Source organism: Ailuropoda melanoleuca, chromosome 6, assembly GCF_002007445.2.
Source record: "Ailuropoda melanoleuca isolate Jingjing chromosome 6, ASM200744v2, whole genome shotgun sequence".
In the NCBI taxonomy this organism is placed as follows: domain Eukaryota; kingdom Metazoa; phylum Chordata; class Mammalia; order Carnivora; family Ursidae; genus Ailuropoda; species Ailuropoda melanoleuca.
Window position 1 is genome coordinate 92,277,885 of NC_048223.1, and position 18,633 is coordinate 92,296,517.

An 18,633-nucleotide genomic window follows, 5' to 3' on the forward strand; every position below is an offset into this window, starting at 1 on the left:
TTTCTTTCTTTCTTTCTTTCTTTCTTTCTTTCTTTCTTTCAGATTTTATTTATTTATTTGTCGGAGAGAGAGAGCGCACAGTAGGAAGAGCAGCAGGCAGATAGAGAAGCAGGCTCCCCTCTAAAAAGGGAGCCCAATGAGGAATCCATCTCAGGACCCTGGGATCATGACGTGAGCCAAAGGCAAATGCTTGACCGGCTGAGCCACCCAGGTGCCCTGGAGTAAGCTAATTTGTGCAGAATCCCGGAAAGGACTAGGAATGAGATTGTCCAGCACCTTCGGAAAGTGGGTGTTCAGATGTGCTGGAGGACTGCCTGCAAGTCCACAAGAACAGCAGGGGTGAGGGTTTTTCCTGTTGCAGGATCCTCTTGCCTGGCCATTCTGCGTGTCTGTGGCTCTGAATTCCTCGGTGTCGCTTCATGGGTCTAATTGTGACCCTCTTTCCCTTCCTCCCTCTCTTGTCCTTTCATCTTTCTGGGTCTCTGAATTGTTTGCTTATGGATTTCTGTATCTTTGCTATATCCAGGTGTCTCAAACTTCCCTGCGTTTGCTTGTCTCTGACATTTCTGTGACTCCAGATGTCTCTGTTTGTAGTACCCTTCAGGCCAGGCCCAGCAACTCGCCCCTCGGCCTGCAGCCCTAACGAGGCATGAAGCCAGGGTTAGCTCATCATTTTACCCACCTGGGGCTCTTTCTGAGGCTTGACCTCTGAGGCAGGCAAGTAAGGGTGCGGATCCCAGGGCAGTTTTCATTTGGGAGACAGGGCCGCGCCCACCCCCAGTAGCCACAAGGTGGCAGTAGAGGACTGTTGTCCGCATTATTCCTTTCCCTCCTGTGGTCTCATTGCTGAGACACTCCCAGGTTAGGGGGAGTAGATTTGGGGGTGTATTTGTCCAATTTGAAGTTTTCTTTAAAAATCAGGACTAGCCCACCAATTCTCATGGCATTTAAAAGATTTATAGAGTTTCTACTGTGCCAGATGTTCCTTGTTGGTCCCGTTTCCTCTAACCTGGGGATAACAGAAAACCCTACATAGGAGAGGTAATGTGAAATGAGCCCCGGTACAAACTTAGTGCTCAATGCCCTTTGAGAACCATTACGGTCACATGCTCCAATCCATGTTCACCACTGGCTGGTTCTACCCCCTGGGGTCTGTGTTCCCACTGACACCCTAGGGCAGGACCATCCTTGGCTTGATGTTGCTGGAGTTTTGGTGGGAAAAACTTGTCTTCATAGAGTCCAGATGCCTTGACAAATAACTAATCATTAAGTATCTGAATATGTATTTTTTGAATCACTGAATACATCTTATCTATCAAGAAATGTAAAAAAAAAAGTCTGTGTACAGGGTCCTTTTAAACATTATATTTATTTATATAACCACTGTATAGATGGAAACGCCTATCTTTACCTATCTACAAAGATAAATGTGTGTGTTTTTGCAGGTTTTACCATTTCTCCACCTGGAATCAATTTTAGCACTATTTTACACCTTTTCTTCATTTTTTCAATATTTGTGTAGCCACTATATTTGTCTAACCATTTTTCATATTTATATACATTTTTTACCAAACCAGTCTACAGCCTTCTGTAGAAAGATGTTGTATAATACCTTTCTTGTGTGGTTGGCACATCAGTTTCCCCCGTTTTAGAAAATGTTCTATATACTACGTGCTTCCTGTCACTGACATGTGTGCACCTTGCCAGTGCTCTTCCCGAGGACCTTTTCTAAGCAGATTGCTGCTTTCCGTCATGCTGAACAGCCTGCCGGGACGTGATGGCCACTCTGATCCAGAGTTTGCGGCCAGAAAGTCCCAGCCTGGGTTTTCTCATCAGTAAAATCGGCCTAAGAGTTAGGACTGTGATCATTATTCGACACCCAGGGGTTAGTCGATAGATGTTTCTGTCCCCTCAAAAGTCATCTGCTGAAATCTAATTCCCAGTGTGATTGTATTTGGAGAAGTGGAGCGTTTGGGAGGTGATTAGGTCATGAGGGTAGGGCCCTCGTGATTGGGATCAGTACATTTTTAAGAGAGACTCCATATTGCTGTGGAGGCGGCCGGGATGCCCTGTAGGGAATGGTCGTGCTGGGCAACTGTCTGAGTGACCTTTCACGCACGCCCAGCGGTCCTGGTGGCGGCGTGAGGCAGAAGCCGTGGTGGACAGGGTGGCTGCAGCAGGCAGGAAAAAAAAAGAGAAAGACAGAGACTCCAGAGAGCTCCCTCGCCCTTTCTATTGCGCGAGGACACAGTGAAAAAACAGATAAATAAATAAAATCTTTTTTTTTTTTAAAGATTTTTTATTTATTTATTAGACAGAGATAGAGACAGCCAGCGAGAGAGGGAACACAAGCAGGGGGAGTGGGAGAGGAAGAAGCAGGCTCATAGCTGAGGAGCCTGACGTGGGGGCTCGATCCCATAACGCCGGGATCACGCCCTGAGCTGAAGGCAGACGCTTAACCGCTGTGCCACCCAGGCGCCCCAATAAATAAAATCTTAAAACAACAACAACAACAACAACAAAAACAATTATTTGAACTTCTAACTCATAGATTTGTTTTTCTGGCCTTTGAACTTCGTATAAATGGAATCAAACAAGCTGTACTATTTTAGGCATTTATGAGCTTTTCTCATGCACTTGAGGCCTTTTTATTCTCATTACTTTATGGCGTCTCCATGGTGTGTATTCTTCAGTTTATTGGTTTTGCTGCTAATGAACATGTAGGCAGCAAATTTGGGTTTGGGCTATTAAGAATAGTGCTGGTAGCTGAACCTCTATCCACATTTTTCTTGAGTCTATTCCTGACAAACGCCAGCCACAGGGACCCCAGGATTTGCACAGATTCTGCCAAACAGGTTCCAAGTGGTTGTTCCTTTTCACACTCCCCTTGGAGAGCCCTGTCTGCTCCCTTGCACTCCCACTGGTTTGGCATTTTCCAGTGTTTTTGTGTGAATCTTTTTGGTAGGTGTGCTTGCCTTTTTTTTTTTTTTAATATTTATTTATTTAGAGAGAAGTTGAAAGAGAGAGCACGCTAGTGGGGGGAGGGCAGAAGGAGAGAATCTCAAGCAGACTTCCTGCTGAGTGCCAAGCCTACTGCAGGGCTTGATCTCATACCCGTGAGATCATGACCTAAGTCAAAATCATGAGTTGGTCACTTAATTGACTGAGCCACCCAGGTACCCCTTGGTAGGTGTGCCTTTATTTTTTAAAGACTTTATTCACTTGAGAGAGAGAGAGAAAGAGAGCACAAGCCGGGGCAGGGGGTCGGGGGGCGGGCAGAGGGAGAGGGAGAAGCAGACTCCCTGCTGAGTGGGTAGCCCTACCCAGACTGGGGCGGATCCCAGGACCCCAGATTGTGACCTGAGCTGAAGGCAGACGTTTAACCGACTGAGTCACGCAGGTGTTCTTTTCGTCTGCATTTCCCTGATGAAATGGAGCAGCTCCTCATTCGTGGTCATTTGCATCACCTCTTGGGGGCTATGGATCTTCTGTCTCTTCTGGTAGATGATCTGTCTTTTTCCCTTTCATTTGTAGTAATTTTTTAGGTACATTCTGGAGGCAGGTATGTTGCCTTCCCATTCTCTTAATGATATTTTCTGCTGAAGAGGAATATCCAGTGTATCAATTTTCTCTTTTATGGTCAGTGCTTTTTACTTGCCATTAAGACATTTTTGCCTATTTTAAGGTCATAGAAGGTGTTCTTTGTTTTTCTTTTAGCACCTTTTTTTTTTTTTTTACCTTCACATTTAGCTCAACACTACATCTGGAAATGATTGCATGGTGTCAGGTAGGAGTCAAGGTATATTTATTTATTTTTGATGTGGAAATCCAGTTGGCCCAGTACCATTTGTTTGAAAGATGTATCTATACTTATTTTTCTCTTTATCAGATTTAGGATGCCCCTTTCTGTTTCTGGTATGCAAAGTGTTTTATATATCATAAATGGACATAATTTTGTAAAAATGCTTTTTTTCTCCTGCATCTTTCTATTGCAGTGAGTTGCATGTTGATTTCCTGGTCTTTGTCCAGCTTTGGAGTCTGCTCTGCCCATGCAGAAAGCAGGTCAGAAGGGCCTGAGATTTACTGCTCCCCAGGAGCAGCGCTCAACCAATGACTGGGGTGAAGTGGTGGAAAGACACCCCTTCCTGTGGGATAACTCGAAGCGGGTGCTTTCCACAGTCTCCCAGAGTTCTCCAATGGATTGAGTTCCCGTTGTTTGCAGTGCTCACTTACTTTACAGCACACCTTCCTTTGGTCCATCCTGCTCCTGCCCAGCTTCCCTACTGTCTTTTTGGGATCAAGTCCCAAATGGCTTATACTGAATCCTTGTTTCAGGGTCAGCTTCTGGGGGACTGGAAATCAAGACACAGTCTAATACAAATGATTACTTTCTTCAGTATTCTAATACTGCTAGAACCTTAGAATAAATTCCGTTAACTCTTTATACCTTCTGCATTACTGTTGTCATGCATTTTAGTTTTATGTGTGTATATATATACATATTTTTTCTTTTTCATTTTTATTTATTATTATTTTTAAAAAATTTTTATTTATTTATTCGACAGAGATAGAGACAGCCAGCGAGAGAGGGAACACAAGCAGGGGGAGTGGGAGAGGAAGAAGCAGGCTCATAGCGGAGGAGCCTGATGTGGGGCTCGATCCCACAACTCCGGGATCATGCCCTGAGCTGAAGGCAGATGCTTAACCGCTGTGCCACCCAGGCGCCCCTTTTTCATTTTTAAAAACAGCTTTATTGAGATATAATTCACATACCAAACAATTCACCTGTTTAAAGTGTACAGCTGAAGGTTTTTTGTATATCCACAGATATGTGCAGTTGTCACCACAATTGCATTTTAAACTTTAATTACCTCATAGAGAAACCCTGTACTATGTCAGCTATATGTCAATTAAAAAAAATGAGATAACATTAAAAAAAACCCCTACAATCCATAGCCTTTAGCTGTAACCTTCCTGACCCCTTGTCCTTTCAGCTCTAAACAACCACTGTGTCTTTTCTGTGTCTATTTCCCTCTTCTGGACTTTCATATAAATAGAATTATATACTTTGTGGCCTTTTGTGACAGGCTTTTTACATGTAACCATGTTTTCAAGATACATTTGTGTTGTAGCATATATCAACACTTCATTCCTTTTTATGGCCAAATAATATTCCATTGTGTGGGTATATCATATTTTGTTTTCCATTCATCCATTGATAGACATTTGGGTTTTTCCGCCTTTTGGAAATTAGGAATAATGGTGCTATAAACATTTGTGTATAAGTTTTAGTGTAGAAATATGTTTTTATTTCTTTTGGTATACCTGTAAGTATAATGTCTGGGTCATACGGTAACTGTTTAATTGTTTGAGGAACTCAGACTTTTTTACAAAGTGTCTGCACTATTTTACATTCTGACGGAGTATAGTGTTCCAATTTCTTCACATCTCCATCAACACTTATTGTTAGCTGACTTCTTTGATTCTAGACATCCTAGTGGGTGTGAAGTGGTATCATTGTGGTATTGATGTGCATTTCTCTGATGACTAATGTGTCCAGCATCTCTTCATGTGCTTTTCGTTTGTATATCTTCCCTGGAAAAATGTCTATTCAGATTCTTTGCTCATTTATAAACTGGGTTATTTGTCCTTTTATTATTTTATTCTTTTTGGTGCTATTGTGAGCATTTTCCTAAGTTAATTTTTGGATTGTTCACTGCAAGTGTGTAGAAATACAATAGACTTTTGTATATTCATTTTTTATCCTGTAACCTTGCTGAACTCATTTATTGGTTCTAATAGGGTTTTTTTTTTTTATTCTTTAGGATTTTCTATAAACAAGATCATGTTGTCTGTGAATAGAGACAGTTTTTACTTCTTCCTTTGCAATCTGGGTGCTATTTATTTATTTATTTATTTATTTCAATTAGCCAACATATAGTACATCATTATTTTTTGATGTGGTTGCCTTTTAATTCTTTTTCTTGCTTAATTGCCCTATCACCTCCAGTACAATTTTGAGTAGAAGTGGCAGGAGCAGATGTCCTTGTCTTACTCCTGATCTTAGGAGAAAAGCAGTTTGAATACTGATTTCCCACCACCTGTTCTGGCTAGCTTGTGGTGTTGTTTGCTTGCATGTTTTGCGACTTCACTTGTCTGTTTTAGTGAAGTCTGTTTCCCCTACAATGCGGAGCCTCTGAGGACACTTCTCAGAGGGTGCAGTGTTAGGCAAGTGCACGTTCACCCTGGGGTGATCATGTTTTTAGCAGGGCTCTTTTTTTTTTTTTTAAAGATTTTATTTATTTGACAGAGATAGAGACAGCCAGCGAGAGAGGGAACACAAGCAGGAAGAAGCAGGCTCATAGCAGAGGAGCCTGAGCAGAGGAGCCTGATGTGGGGCTCGATCCCATAACGCTGGGATCACGCCCTGAGCCGAAGGCAGACGCTTAACCGCAGTGCCACCCAGGCGCCCCTTAGCAGGGCTCTTTTGACTGTCTCTCCTTGATCTCTCTGTTAAGTTGTCTGCCTCATTTGGCATTACATCAATATATTAGGCTCCACTAATTACTGGCTAATTGCTGTATTATTTTCTACAGTGCCCTGGGGCATAAATTGTTTATTGGTCTGATCCAATTAAATTCAGGCAAGGGTAGTTTCAGAGGCCAGTTTTTGAGTAGATTGTCTATTAGCTCTCTTTCTTCCTGGTTGTCTCTAGTGAATTAGCTTGCCTATGGTTTAGTTTGTTGCTCTTAATTAAGAGGAACTATTGTTTTTAAGAGTGTCCTTAGACTTGAACCTTTCCACACTCCATTTTATTTTATTTTATTTTATTTTATTTTATTTTATTTTATTTTATTTTATTTTATTTTATTTTATTTTTTTTTTTTTTTACGTATGGATGCAAATTTTTATTTGTAAGGAGGAGCCTGATGTGGGGCTCGATCCCATAACGCCGGGATCACGCCCTGAGCCAAAGGCAGACGCTTAACCTCTCTGCCACCCAGGCGCCCCATCCACACTCCATTTTAAATAAAGTCAATTCATTTGGGGGAGAGCTTCAGAACTCTCTTTTCTAAATGGCTGCCTTTCCCCCAGGGGATGTCTGTGATCCACTATTTAGGGAGCTGGGTGTGGGTGGTAGCCTCTGGTCTTCTCAGCTTGCTTTCCCTGGTGTGGACTCTCTGTCCTACCAATAAGCTGGAGCAGAAGTGATCAGGACTTCGATATTCTTGGCGTGCTGCACCCGGGGTAGAGCCTCTATCCTCTGGATTGAGAACAGGAGCCCCTGACCTCTTGGCCTCACTCACCAGTAATTTAGCCCCCTCAACTTAGAGCTAGAGATGAGAAGTGCTGGTGACCTGCTTCTCCTGATGAAAAACAGTAACCCTTTGTGTAAGAAAAACACTCCTGAGGCACCTGGCTGGCTCATTCAGTAGAGCTTGTGACTCTTGATCCCAGAGTGGTGAGTTGGAACCCCATGTTGGGTGTGATTACTTAAAAATAAAATCCTAAAAAAGAAAGAAAGAAAGAAAAACACTCCAGTGTTTCTCTTTTATTCTCCTACTACTATAACACTCACAACACTTTTGACACCAGATGTGTGTGTTTTCCACCCATCATGCAATTCTGCAACACTGGCTGACACTGCGTGGAGTGAGTGTCAGATCCCACAGCCTAAGGGTTCACTCCCGCAAAACTGCTCCATTTCAGATGCCAACTGCAAGTTCCAGATGGTCATCTGTACTTACTATTGACTGGCTATAAATTGGGGTTCCTATGACCCCCTCCTAGGGGCTGATGATTTGCTAGAGTGGCTCACAGAACTCAGGGGAATACTTAACTTATGTTTTGCCAGTTTACTATAGAGGGTATAATAAAGGGTGTGCATGAAGAGTCAGATAAAGGGAGACATAGGATGAGGTCTGGAAAAGTCCCGAAAGCAGGAACTTCTGTCCTCGTGGAGTTGGAGTGTGTCACTCTCCTGACATATAGGTGTGTCTACCAACCCAGAGGCTCTCTGAATCCCATATTTTGGGAATTTTATGGAGGCTTCATTACATACATGGAGGCACGATCTATCATTAACCCAGTCTTCAGTCCCTCCGGAGAATGAGGGATGGGGTTGAAAATTTCAGATTTAATCATAGCTTAGTCTTTCTGGTGACTGGCTCCCATCCTGAAGCTACCCAGGAGCCCACCAAGAGTCATCGCATTAGAATTAAAGACACTCCTATCGCCCAGGAGGTTGCCCTACACCTAAGGGATTTAGGAGCTTTGTGCCAGGGGCTGGGGGCAAAGATCATTATAGATATTGTTTATTATTTTACACCCTTGGTTGGGGACTGAGGGAAGAGGGATCCTGGTCTTCTTGGCTACAACTCCCCAGAGTAGAGCTTTTGTCAAACTGAGCTGGGGAGGGGAGAGGAGGGAAGGATCAGGATGTGGTTCAAATCGCAGACTCTCACTGTTCTTACTGGATTTTAGTAGATTTTCCTGAATAAATGTTTCTTCATTTATTGAATACCCTTAAGACAGTTTCTAGAGACTTTAAATGGTGTAGCTTTACCAGCTTTGCTTGTTTCCCTGTGGAGCTCCTCACGCCGCCATCCTTGAAGTGGAACTCTGTGAGTGGTGTTTCCTCACAGACACCCTCAGGGAAAGGCCCTCAGCTTGGTTCTGCCCTCGGGCCCTCCCCCACCCCAAACATTGTAGGGAGGAGTTACTTTCATATATCACGTGTCTTTATTTAGCACTTATGGATGTGTGTCCCCATTTTGTTCCACAGTTTTTACGAGAGTCCCTGTCCTTCCTGCTCCCCTCACGCAGGGATGGAATCTTCGATGACGGCAGCAGCTCGCCAGGCCAGTATGTCTTACACGTGGCTCACTGCTGCTCCAAGGATTCCCCATGTAGTCTGCTAACAACACACCTTTCAAAGCTTACTGCATGTCTCATTTTTCACTGCCTTGTCCTTTTCTTTAGAAAGATTCCTTCCTTCCTTCCTGGGGAGGTTAGAAAGGGCACAGATCGTCTTGGAGCCCAAGGGCAGCCCCTGTGGAGGGAGGTCCACAGGGGTCAGCCCCAGGTAGCAGGGCCTCATAGCAGGCAAGTGGGGCCAGCAGCTGCAGGAAGCTTTGTGCTCTGCGTGGTTGTGGTGGTTGTCGGGCAAGGGCCTGACCGCAAGCTTTTGAGAGCCCAGGCATCCATTTCAAAGGCATTCATCTCGAGGAACAGACTGCCAGCGATATGACACGGCGCCAAGCTACACGACGAGATAAGGAGCCGGGCCTGCACCCCCCATGAAGTTCCCCTCTTACAAATCCCTGGGTGACCTAGATAACCGACCGCTTGAGTGACCCCACTTTTCCCTTCCCGCCCCAGTTGCTGCTCTTATGTTTTCAGTTTGCCAATAAAGAGTGAACCCCTGCAGCTCTGAGCACCCCAGGCACCGAGGAGAGGCACGTGGCCGAGTGCGACTTCAGAGCGAGGCCTGCCTTGCTGGCCCGCTGTGGGGCAGCACGAGGACTATGAGGAAAGATTTTGGCTGTGCTCCTTCCCTCCCCAGACCGTTCCAGAAATTCTATTTCTTCTTCTATTTCCCCTTCCCAGGAAAGCCTTCTGACTTCTATCATTTTATCTGGCATACCTCCCCCTGCTCCCCCAGACCTTTGTCACGTCCTTCTCCAAACTGCCACTCCACCTTCTGCTGCAGCTGGTTGGCTTCCTCTGTGTCCCTCACCCAAACCTGCCAGCCGCTGGGGGGGGGGGAGCCGGGCCTCACCTGTACCACTGCCGTCCCGGAGCCTGGGGCCCAGCGGCCGCATGTTCCCAAATGCCTGCTCGGTGCCTGATCACTAGTGCAGCAGAAGACAAGGGGCCCGGGGAACAGTGGGCCCTGGGGTGGACGTCTCCATCAGCAAGCTGGGGGGAGGCTTCCAGAGAGAACCCCGGAGGTGCTCACTGCGCAAAGGCCACACCCATCTGGGACGCATGGGTTGTGAGCCTGTCACCAGAGAGAAGTTTGGCCAGAAATAAAGATTCAGAGGCCAATTTTCTGTTCCTGACCTGATGCTGTGTCCAGGGGCTCGGTGGGCAAACTTCACCTGCCGCGAGCCAGAGCCTGAGGCTGGGAGGCTGCCGCTGAGCAGGCCTTCTGTCAGGGCTGCGGGGAGAGGAGGCACCCCTGAACCTCCTGCTGTTTGTGGGCACAGGAGTTGACGGAATCAGCCGCAGGGCCCCCACCAAGATGTCCTGCTCCGGAAACCTGGAAACATCTAGGAAATCTGGGCTTGTCACATTGTTTTCCATGTATTTGAAAAACAAAGTTGTAATTTATTTATTTATTTTTTAAAGATTTTATTTATTTATTTGAGAGAGAGGGAGAGAACACAAGCGGGTTGGGGGGGAGCTGCCGGCAGAGGGAGAAGCAGGATTCCCACTGAGCAGGGAGCCCATGGGGGGCTGGATCTCAAGACCCTGGGGTCATGACCTAAGCCGAAGGCAGATGCTTAACCACCTGAGCCACCTGGGCATCGCCAAAATTGTAATTTAAAAAATGAACAGCAGAGACAGAGTGCAGTGAATTAACAGAAGTCTGGGAGCCTCTTGGAGCACACGGGGATCTTTGAGTGGTTGACAGCGCCGTATCCCAAGGTGAGACTGAAGGTCTGACATCCAGAAGGAGGCAGAGGCTTGATGTCAGGCCCCCAGCGTCCAGGCCAGGACTTCAGGTGCTGCTCACCCTACCTGAAGAAATGAGAGAAGAACCATTCCTGAGACCTAAACCCCAGTCCCCCCCGCCCCCCACTCCCCAGTCCACATCCAGCCTGTTCAATATAAAACAAAAATTCAAGCAAAGGTAGACTGACAGAACTGAGAAGAGGGTTAAAGGGGAACAGGCAAATAATCCTCTAGTCGAGGCCGGTACAACAGCCCTTATTTCTCCAGGGTGCTGTTAGTGACAGGGGTTTGGGGTGCGTGAAGGGGGAGGAGGGCACTACCCTGGCCAGGCCCTCCCAGCGCCCCTGCCGGAGGTTGTCTGCGCTCCCACCAGCCCCTGCTCCACCTCCTTCTGCTCTCAGTGCATCACTGATAGTAGTTCAGAGATGTGCGTATGAAACGTAGCCCCCTCAGGCTACGCTGAGGTTCTGGCTGCCCCCTGCAAGGCTGAGCTGTGTTGGTGACGAACTGGGAAGGGCCTTGGGAAGCCAGGCCCAGCGGAGCCGCAGCTGCTCTCAGCCTGCTGGCAGCCACACCCCTGCCAAAGCGCGCCTTTGGCCCCAAGCAGCATCTCTTTTTGAAGACCCTTCCCCCTGCCCTCTCCCCAGGCAAGTGCTGGTCTGCTTTCCGCCACTATAGATTAGTTTGTATTTTTTAGAATTTTATACAGATTCAATCATACAATAAATACTCGTTCGTCTGGCTTCTTCCCATCAGCACAACTACTTTGAGATTCATCCGTGTTACGGTGTCAATAGTTCGCTCTTTATTGCTGAGTAGTGTTTCACTTTGTGGATTTGTGGATGTGCCATCATTTGTTTATCCGTTCTCAAACTGATGGACGTTTTAGGATGTTTCTCGTTTTTGGCTATTACAAATAAAGCCCCTATGGACATGAACAAGTCTGTGTGTGGGTGTATATTTTCATTAAACTTGGGTAAATGGCAAGGAGAGGAATGACAGAGTCGAATGAAATTTGTATGTTTAAATTTATAAAAACCTGCTTAACCTTTTTCCAAAGTATTTGCACCTTTTTACATTCCGCCAGCAGTGTGGAAAATTCCAGTCTCCACATCTTTGCCAACACTGGCCTGGTCAGTCTTTTTGATCGTAGCCTCCTAGTGGGCGAGTAGTACTATCTCTCTGGGGTTTTAATTTACACTTCCCGAATGACTAATGATGTTGGGCATCTTTTCATGTGCTTATTTGCCATTGATGTATCTTCTTTGCTGAAGTTTTTATTCATATTTTTTACCCATTTTTTAAAAACAGGAACAAAATATTGTACAAGGAAGTGCTCCCAACCTTCCCCTTCCTCTGTCTTCTGAGGAGGTGTTGGTGTATTTGCTGCTTATTAAGGGCAGAGGTGAGAAGAAGGGGCATGGGTCTAGAATGATCTATTTAGAACAGACCTGGGAGTGCTGGGGCAGGGGGAATCAAAGAACCCTGTTGGAGGGGAGTGGGAGGAGGGGAGGAGAAGGCTGGGAGCTGGGGGGATGGGAGGCAGCTCTGGGGGAGAGGAGGGATGGAGCTAGGGGATCTGCCGTGAGGAGCCCCCCCTCCCAGTGCCCTCCAGAAAAGCCCAAGCTCCTCCTGTCTGCTCAAAGCTTTTGGAATTGGGTCAGTGTTACTTTTGGCTGCGTCCCTATGCTGAGACGATGGGGGCGGGGGCGGGGAGTGGTTTTATTAGGGTGTTACATAGACACTGAGCAGTTGCAGTTTTACTCTCGGTGTTGGCCTTAGCAACAGAGGAACAGCGATGGAGAGGGGCAGGGTGGTGAAGCATTTTAAAACATAATATAGATTAAAACGTTTTTATTTTGCAGTAATTAGAGATCCATGACAAGGTGCAGAAAAATGTTCAAGGACGTGTCACGTACCCTTCACCCAGTTGTCCCCAAAGGTAACGTCTTCCCTAACTACGGGTACAACGTAAAACCAGGAAATTGCCACTGCTTATTCACATTTCGCTAGTTTTACCTGCACCCGTGTGTGTGCGCGTGTGTGCGTGCGTGTGAGTGTGTGAGAATGTGAATAGTTCTGTGCAATTTTATCACAGGTGTAGATTCATGTAATTAGCCCTACACTCAAGACACACCACAATTATGTCACCTCGAGACTCCCTCAGGCTGTCCTTTATTGACCTCTACCCCTCTTTCTCCCTCTCCTCTACTCCTAACCCCCAGCAGCCACTCATCTGATTTCCATCTCTACCATTTGGTCACTTCAAATATGTTATACAAATGGAATCACACAGTATGTTGCCTTTTGAGATTGGATCAGTGTTCCTTTTCTCACTCAACACAATTCACTTGAGACGCACCCAAGCTGTTGAACCTGTCAGTATGCTGTTCCATTTTATTGCTATTTCCTGGTGTGGATGTACTGCAGTTTGTTTAACCACTCACCCGCTGAAGGACATTTTCTTCCCCCCAGTTTTTAGCAATTGGGAATAATGTTGCTATGAACATTTTTTTTTTTTTTTAGATTTTATTTACTTATTCGGCAGAGATAGAGACAGCCAGCGAGAGGGAACACAAGCAGGGGAGTGGGAGAGGAGGAAGCAGGCTCATAGCGGAGGAGCCTGATGTGGGGCTCGATCCCATAACGCCGGGATCATGCCCTGAGCCGAAGGCAGACGCTTAACTGCTGTGCCACCCAGGCGCCCCTGCTATGAACATTTGTGATCAGATTTTGGTGTGAACATGTTTTCATGTCTCTGTGACAGATGTCCAAGAATGTGATTGCTGGGTTTTATTGTGATTGCATATTTAGTTTTATAGGAAACTACCCAATTATTTCCCAGAGTGGCTGTACCATTTTACATTCCCACCAGCAATGGATGCATGATCTAGTTTCTCTGTACCCTTGCCAGCATTTGGTATTGTCACTATTTTGTATTTTCATCATTCTGATAGGTATGTAGTGATATCTGATTGTGGTTTTAATTTGCATTCCCCTAATGGCTAATGATGTTTAGCATCCTTTCATGAGCTTACTTGCCAACGTATATCTTCTTTGGTGAAATGTGTGTTTATGTCTTTTGCTCATTCACCGATTGGGTTTTTTAAAAATTGGGTTGTTTGTCTTCTCATTGAGTTATAAGAGTTCTTTATATATTCCAGATTCAAGTCCTTTGTCAGATATATATTTTGCAAACATTTTCTTCAATTTTATAGCTTCCCTTTCCATTTTCATTTCAGCGTCTTGTGTCTTTTGAAGAACAAAAGTTTTAATTTTGATGAACTCTACTGGTTTTTGTTTTGTTATGGATGATGCTGTTTGTGTTTTATTTAAGCAGTCTTTGCCAAACCAAAGTCCCTAAGATTTTCTTTTGTTTTCTTCCAGAAGTTTGTGCTAATTACACATAATTATCTTCAGTGTTCGATTGCTGAAATGACCTATAGGACTCATACAGTTTTACTCATATTTTATTACAGGCATTGCAGTCCTAGCAGAAGGAGGATATGCACTGCAGGGGTCTGAAGATCTCAGGTGCAGGCTTCTTTGAACTTCTACCACTCAGTTACCCAGGATGCACTTTGATTTCGGGTCTCAAACCACTTGTGTACCCTGTATGCGAAGCCCCTCAGTATTGGAAGCCCAAGTCTGCTCAGGGTGGGGTCTTATAATTATATTGAGGTGGTCACAAAGGCACATTACAGCTACGTGACCAGCCTTAACTTCTAACATCCCGCAGGCCTCATTAAGGTACAAATAACAAATTCAGTGATTACTGAACAGTGTTGACAGGCTGGTGGTCCTGCTCTGAATCAACTCACTACCCATGATTGTTTTTTTTTTTAATTATTTATTTATTTATTCATGAGAGACAGAGAGAGAGGCAGAGGAAGAAGCAAGCTCCCTGTGAAGCAGGGAGCCTGATGTGGGACTCGATTCCAGGACCCCGGGATCACAATCTGAGCCGAAGGCAGATGCTTAACCAACTGAGCCACCCAGGCGCCCCACTACCCATGGTTTAGAACATTATTTATCTTTAGTTAATGTAGTCCACAGTGTTGGCCAAGGGTCAATACCTTGAGTTAACCCAGATCAGCTGAAGTTAACCTGCGCTGTACAAATATTATAGTTCTAGCTTGCACATTTATGTTTATGATCCATTTTGAGTTAATTCAATACAAGGTGTTGACGTTGTATCTTCCAACCTGTTAAACTGGTCCGTGAAGGTTTTAGGGGTCTAGTGGTTTGTGGCATGCTTAGATATTCCCTCCAAAATAAAAGGCAAATGATTATATCTCATACTTCCCTCCAATAAGAATGAAGCACAATGTTGAGTAGGCTTCTTTGGGTCTGAGGTTGGTAGATTCCATGGGTGGGAATGTTGCTCTGGCCCATTTACTGAATTACATGGAGGGCTGTTGGTGTTGACTGGGGCCGTAAGCAGGATAGGGCTCTGTAGTGAGTCAGGCTGTGTTGCTGGCGGCCCTGCCACTTGCACCATATAGTCTGGCAGACCTTACGTATTTGTGTTATCTGTGTTAGGAAAAGATGCTATCTGGCATTTATGGCAAGCCCCTGAGAGAATCACAGTGTTGGCAAGTAGGGTTCTGGATCAAGGCCATGTCATCTGTAATTGAGAATTATATATGTATCATCCAAAAAACCCAACCAACCCAACCCAACAGCTCCTGATGTGCTATTGGACCTTGATGGAGACAGAACCCAGCAAGAGAGTTCAAGTGACTCTACAGCCAGAACTGCCCATCTTGAGCTGGGGTCTGCCAGACCCACCAAGTCATCCGGTCAGTGGGCCCAACAGCAGTTTATAGTAAGATGGTAGCAGCTCATCCCATGTTGGGCACGTGGCTGACAGGGCCAGGCGGCACAAGTCAGCTGCACAAGCAGGTGGTCCAGGCCCCGTGTCATCCACTAATGTTGTTGCATCAGGGCCTCTCAGCTTGTAACTGGGGCTGCATGAAGGGTCCCTTATAAACAGCTTATAGAGGAGGGGAGAAAGGGGTCAAGCTTGAGCCATGAGTGCGTGGGTTGAGATAAGCCAAACATGCTGCTGTGCTACGGCCTCACAGAAGGTGGCCCTGAACAACAGTGGTGAGGGGCAGAAGTTCAGACCGAGTAACTGGTCCTTCACTTTTTGTGGAAAGAAGTGGACTGAGCTTGGAATATATATGAGCTCAGGGCAGTGACTTGGCTTGGCTAGTTAAGCAGGAATCTAGAAGGAGAAAGGTAGAGGATGTGGTTGATTGAAAATTGCACCTGCATCCTCCAAAGATATGTCCATATTCTAATCCCGAAACCTTTGGAAAAAGGGTCTTTACATATGTAATTCACTTAAGTATTTTGAGATAAGAGCAGCTGGGTTATTGGGTGGGTCCTAAATGCCATCACAATTATCCTTATCACACAGAGATGGAGAGTAGACACACACAGAAGAGAAGACCACGTTGGGGCGCCTGGGTGGCTCAGTTGTTAAGCGTCTGCCTTTAGCTCAGGGCGCGATCCCAGCGTCCTGGTATCAAGTCTCCACATCGGGCTTCCTGCTCAGCAGGGAGTCTGCCTCTCTCTCTCTCTCCCTCAGCCCCTCCCCACTCCTCCCCCAAATAAATGATTTAAAAAAAAAAAAGAAAGAAAAATAGGCCATGTGACCACAGAAGCAGAGATTGGAGTGATATAGCCCCAAGCAAAGAACACTAGCTCACCATAAACTGGAAAAGGCAAGGAACTAATTCTCTCCTAGAGCCTCTGGAGGGAGTGCAGCCCTGCTGATACATTGATTTCAGTCTCCTGGGCTCCAGAATTTGAGAAGATAAATTTCTGTTTTCTCAAGTCACTAAGTAGTTTGTTATTGTAGGCCTAGGAAACTGACAGACAAGGTGAGGACCTGTGGGACTGGGCACGTAAAGGTCCATGTATCGCATATTCCCATGGAGGAGGCATTTAATAGCCCTGTATACAGCAAGACTTGCCCACGGGCATCAGCCAGTACTGGCACCGTGGACACATGAGCAAGGCAGCCATGGTGGCAGGGGTGAGATGTGCATGGATCCAACAACACAGGCTCCCGCTCACCGAGGCTGGTCTGAATACCACCCTGGCCCACTGTCTAGCCTGCCGGCGATAGGCACCAACACTGCACTTGCCATGTTGCATTATTCTCCCAAGACACAGACCAGCTACAGAGTGGCAAATTGATTATCCTGGATCTTTCTACTCTGGATCGTCTCCATTCAGTGGTCACCTTGAGTGGAGCTGACACATATTCGAAGCGTGGGTTTGCCCTGCTTCACTATCCTAGGGCATACGGAGTGTTTAATCCATCAGTGTGGGACTCTGGATGACACTGCACTGGACCAAGGAAGCTCCTTTGCAGCAAAGTGGGCATGTGACTATGGGCTGTACTGGTTATAGCATAGGATGCCCCTTCCCCTCCCCCTCCCCCTGGAGCTGCTATCCTGGCAGAGGGCTGGAATGGCCTTTTGCTGGGGCAGCTGAGGCTCCAGCTAAGAGACTAATCCTGTAAGGATGGGGTGCCATCCCCCTTAGTCATCCCCATTATATGAGGCTGTTGCCACCTCCTAACAGGTAGAGTACCAGGGGGTGGAAGGAGGAGTGACCTTCCTTTTCAGCAAGCCACTTAGAGGATTTAGATTTTCTGTCTCCACAGCTCTAGGCCTTGTAGGCCCAGGGGTCCTGGTTCCAGAGGGACGTGACATCACAAATGTGAAGTCATGACGGTCCCCTACTACCTTTGGATTCTTTGTGCCAAGAGGCCAGCAGGTAAGCAGAGGAGACATCATCTAAGGAAATTGGGTCCCCAGAGGAGATGGAGCCAACCTGAGCCCACAGGACGCCAGCTCCTGTCCTGATGCCCCTGAGCCAGAGCCTTTGTCTCTCTTCCTCCATCTCTCTGATAACCATTTAGCCCGTTCTTCCTTCTGGGCCCCCACACCCTGTTCTGTCTGCTCTCCTCAAATTTGTTGCTCTTTCCCCTTCTCTTCCTATTCTAGGCCACCCCTTTCCTTGCCAGCTTCTTCCATCTGGTTCAGCCCATCTTTCCTTCCATCCATGAACATCCCTTCTCTTTGTATTTTATATCAGCCCACCCGAGTCCTTCTCATCCTATCCAGGCCCTCCCCTACCTAGTGAAAGCGGGAGGGCGAGACAGACCGCTCTGGAGAGAGACTGCCTTGTGGGTATCTGTGTCCTTGGGTAATTAACATTTCTGGGGCCTGGCTTTCCCCACCTGCTCACAGTACTACTCATATCACAGGGTTTGCAGGGTTTGAAGGAAGGTTAAGAGAGCTTAGGGTGGACCACTACTAGTAATCAGTGTTGGCTGTTTTCATGTGAGCTCCTCAAGGGCATAAACCTTCTTTTTAATCTCTGAGGGGATGAATCTTCTCTGGCCATGAATGGGGACAAAGGCACACCCTGTTCCTGTGCTGTCTCTCTCCTGGCCCTTCGCTTCATCCCACTGGCAGGCTGTCTGCCCATGAGCAGAGTTCTCACGTCTTCCTGAGGAGGGAGAACCTGGGACCACTGCTCTGGGCTCCCACCAGCCTAGCACCAGGGAGCGTGGAGCCTCAGCTCCAACTCTGCTGCCATTCTGAATACAGAATGTGTTTCTTTTGGTTACCATGGTGGCATGACAGCTATCCTGAAGCTCATTGGCTTAAAGCACCAGCCACGATCTCATGGGTAAGAAGAGCAGGCAGGGCTCAGGCAGCCACTCCTGCTCAGTGATTGTGCACTGGGGTTGCTTGCTGATGTTCACTGGTAGCTGGAGTGGTCTGGAGGGCCCACGATGGCTTCATTCACATGCCTGGTGCTTTGGTGGCGATGGGCAGAAGCTGGGCTCAGCAAGGTCCTTATGCATTTCAGGACCTCTCCACATGATCTCTTCAGGAGGACAGTGAGAATTCTTATATGGCAGCT

The 18,633-nt window shown here is 46.4% G+C and overlaps 1 protein-coding gene and 1 long non-coding RNA gene across 3 annotated transcripts in view; both read left to right on the forward strand.

Annotated features, from left to right (window-relative positions):
• LOC117802717 overlaps positions 1 to 16,212 on the forward strand; it is a 25,859-nt gene extending 9,647 nt beyond the window's left edge. Inside the window, exons 2-4 of the long non-coding RNA XR_004626202.1 lie at positions 11,992 to 12,085; positions 12,546 to 12,622; positions 14,160 to 16,212. This is a non-coding gene — a long non-coding RNA (uncharacterized LOC117802717). The remainder of the gene's footprint in view (positions 1 to 11,991; positions 12,086 to 12,545; positions 12,623 to 14,159) is intronic.
• Positions 16,213 to 17,345: 1,133 nt separating this feature from the next.
• Positions 17,346 to 18,633, forward strand: part of RASGEF1A (RasGEF domain family member 1A) — a 160,818-nt gene continuing 159,530 nt past the window's right edge. For both annotated transcript variants that reach the window (XM_019797565.2, XM_034662898.1), the window contains exon 1: positions 17,346 to 17,475. The gene's annotated coding sequence lies outside the window, so the exon portion shown is untranslated. The remainder of the gene's footprint in view (positions 17,476 to 18,633) is intronic.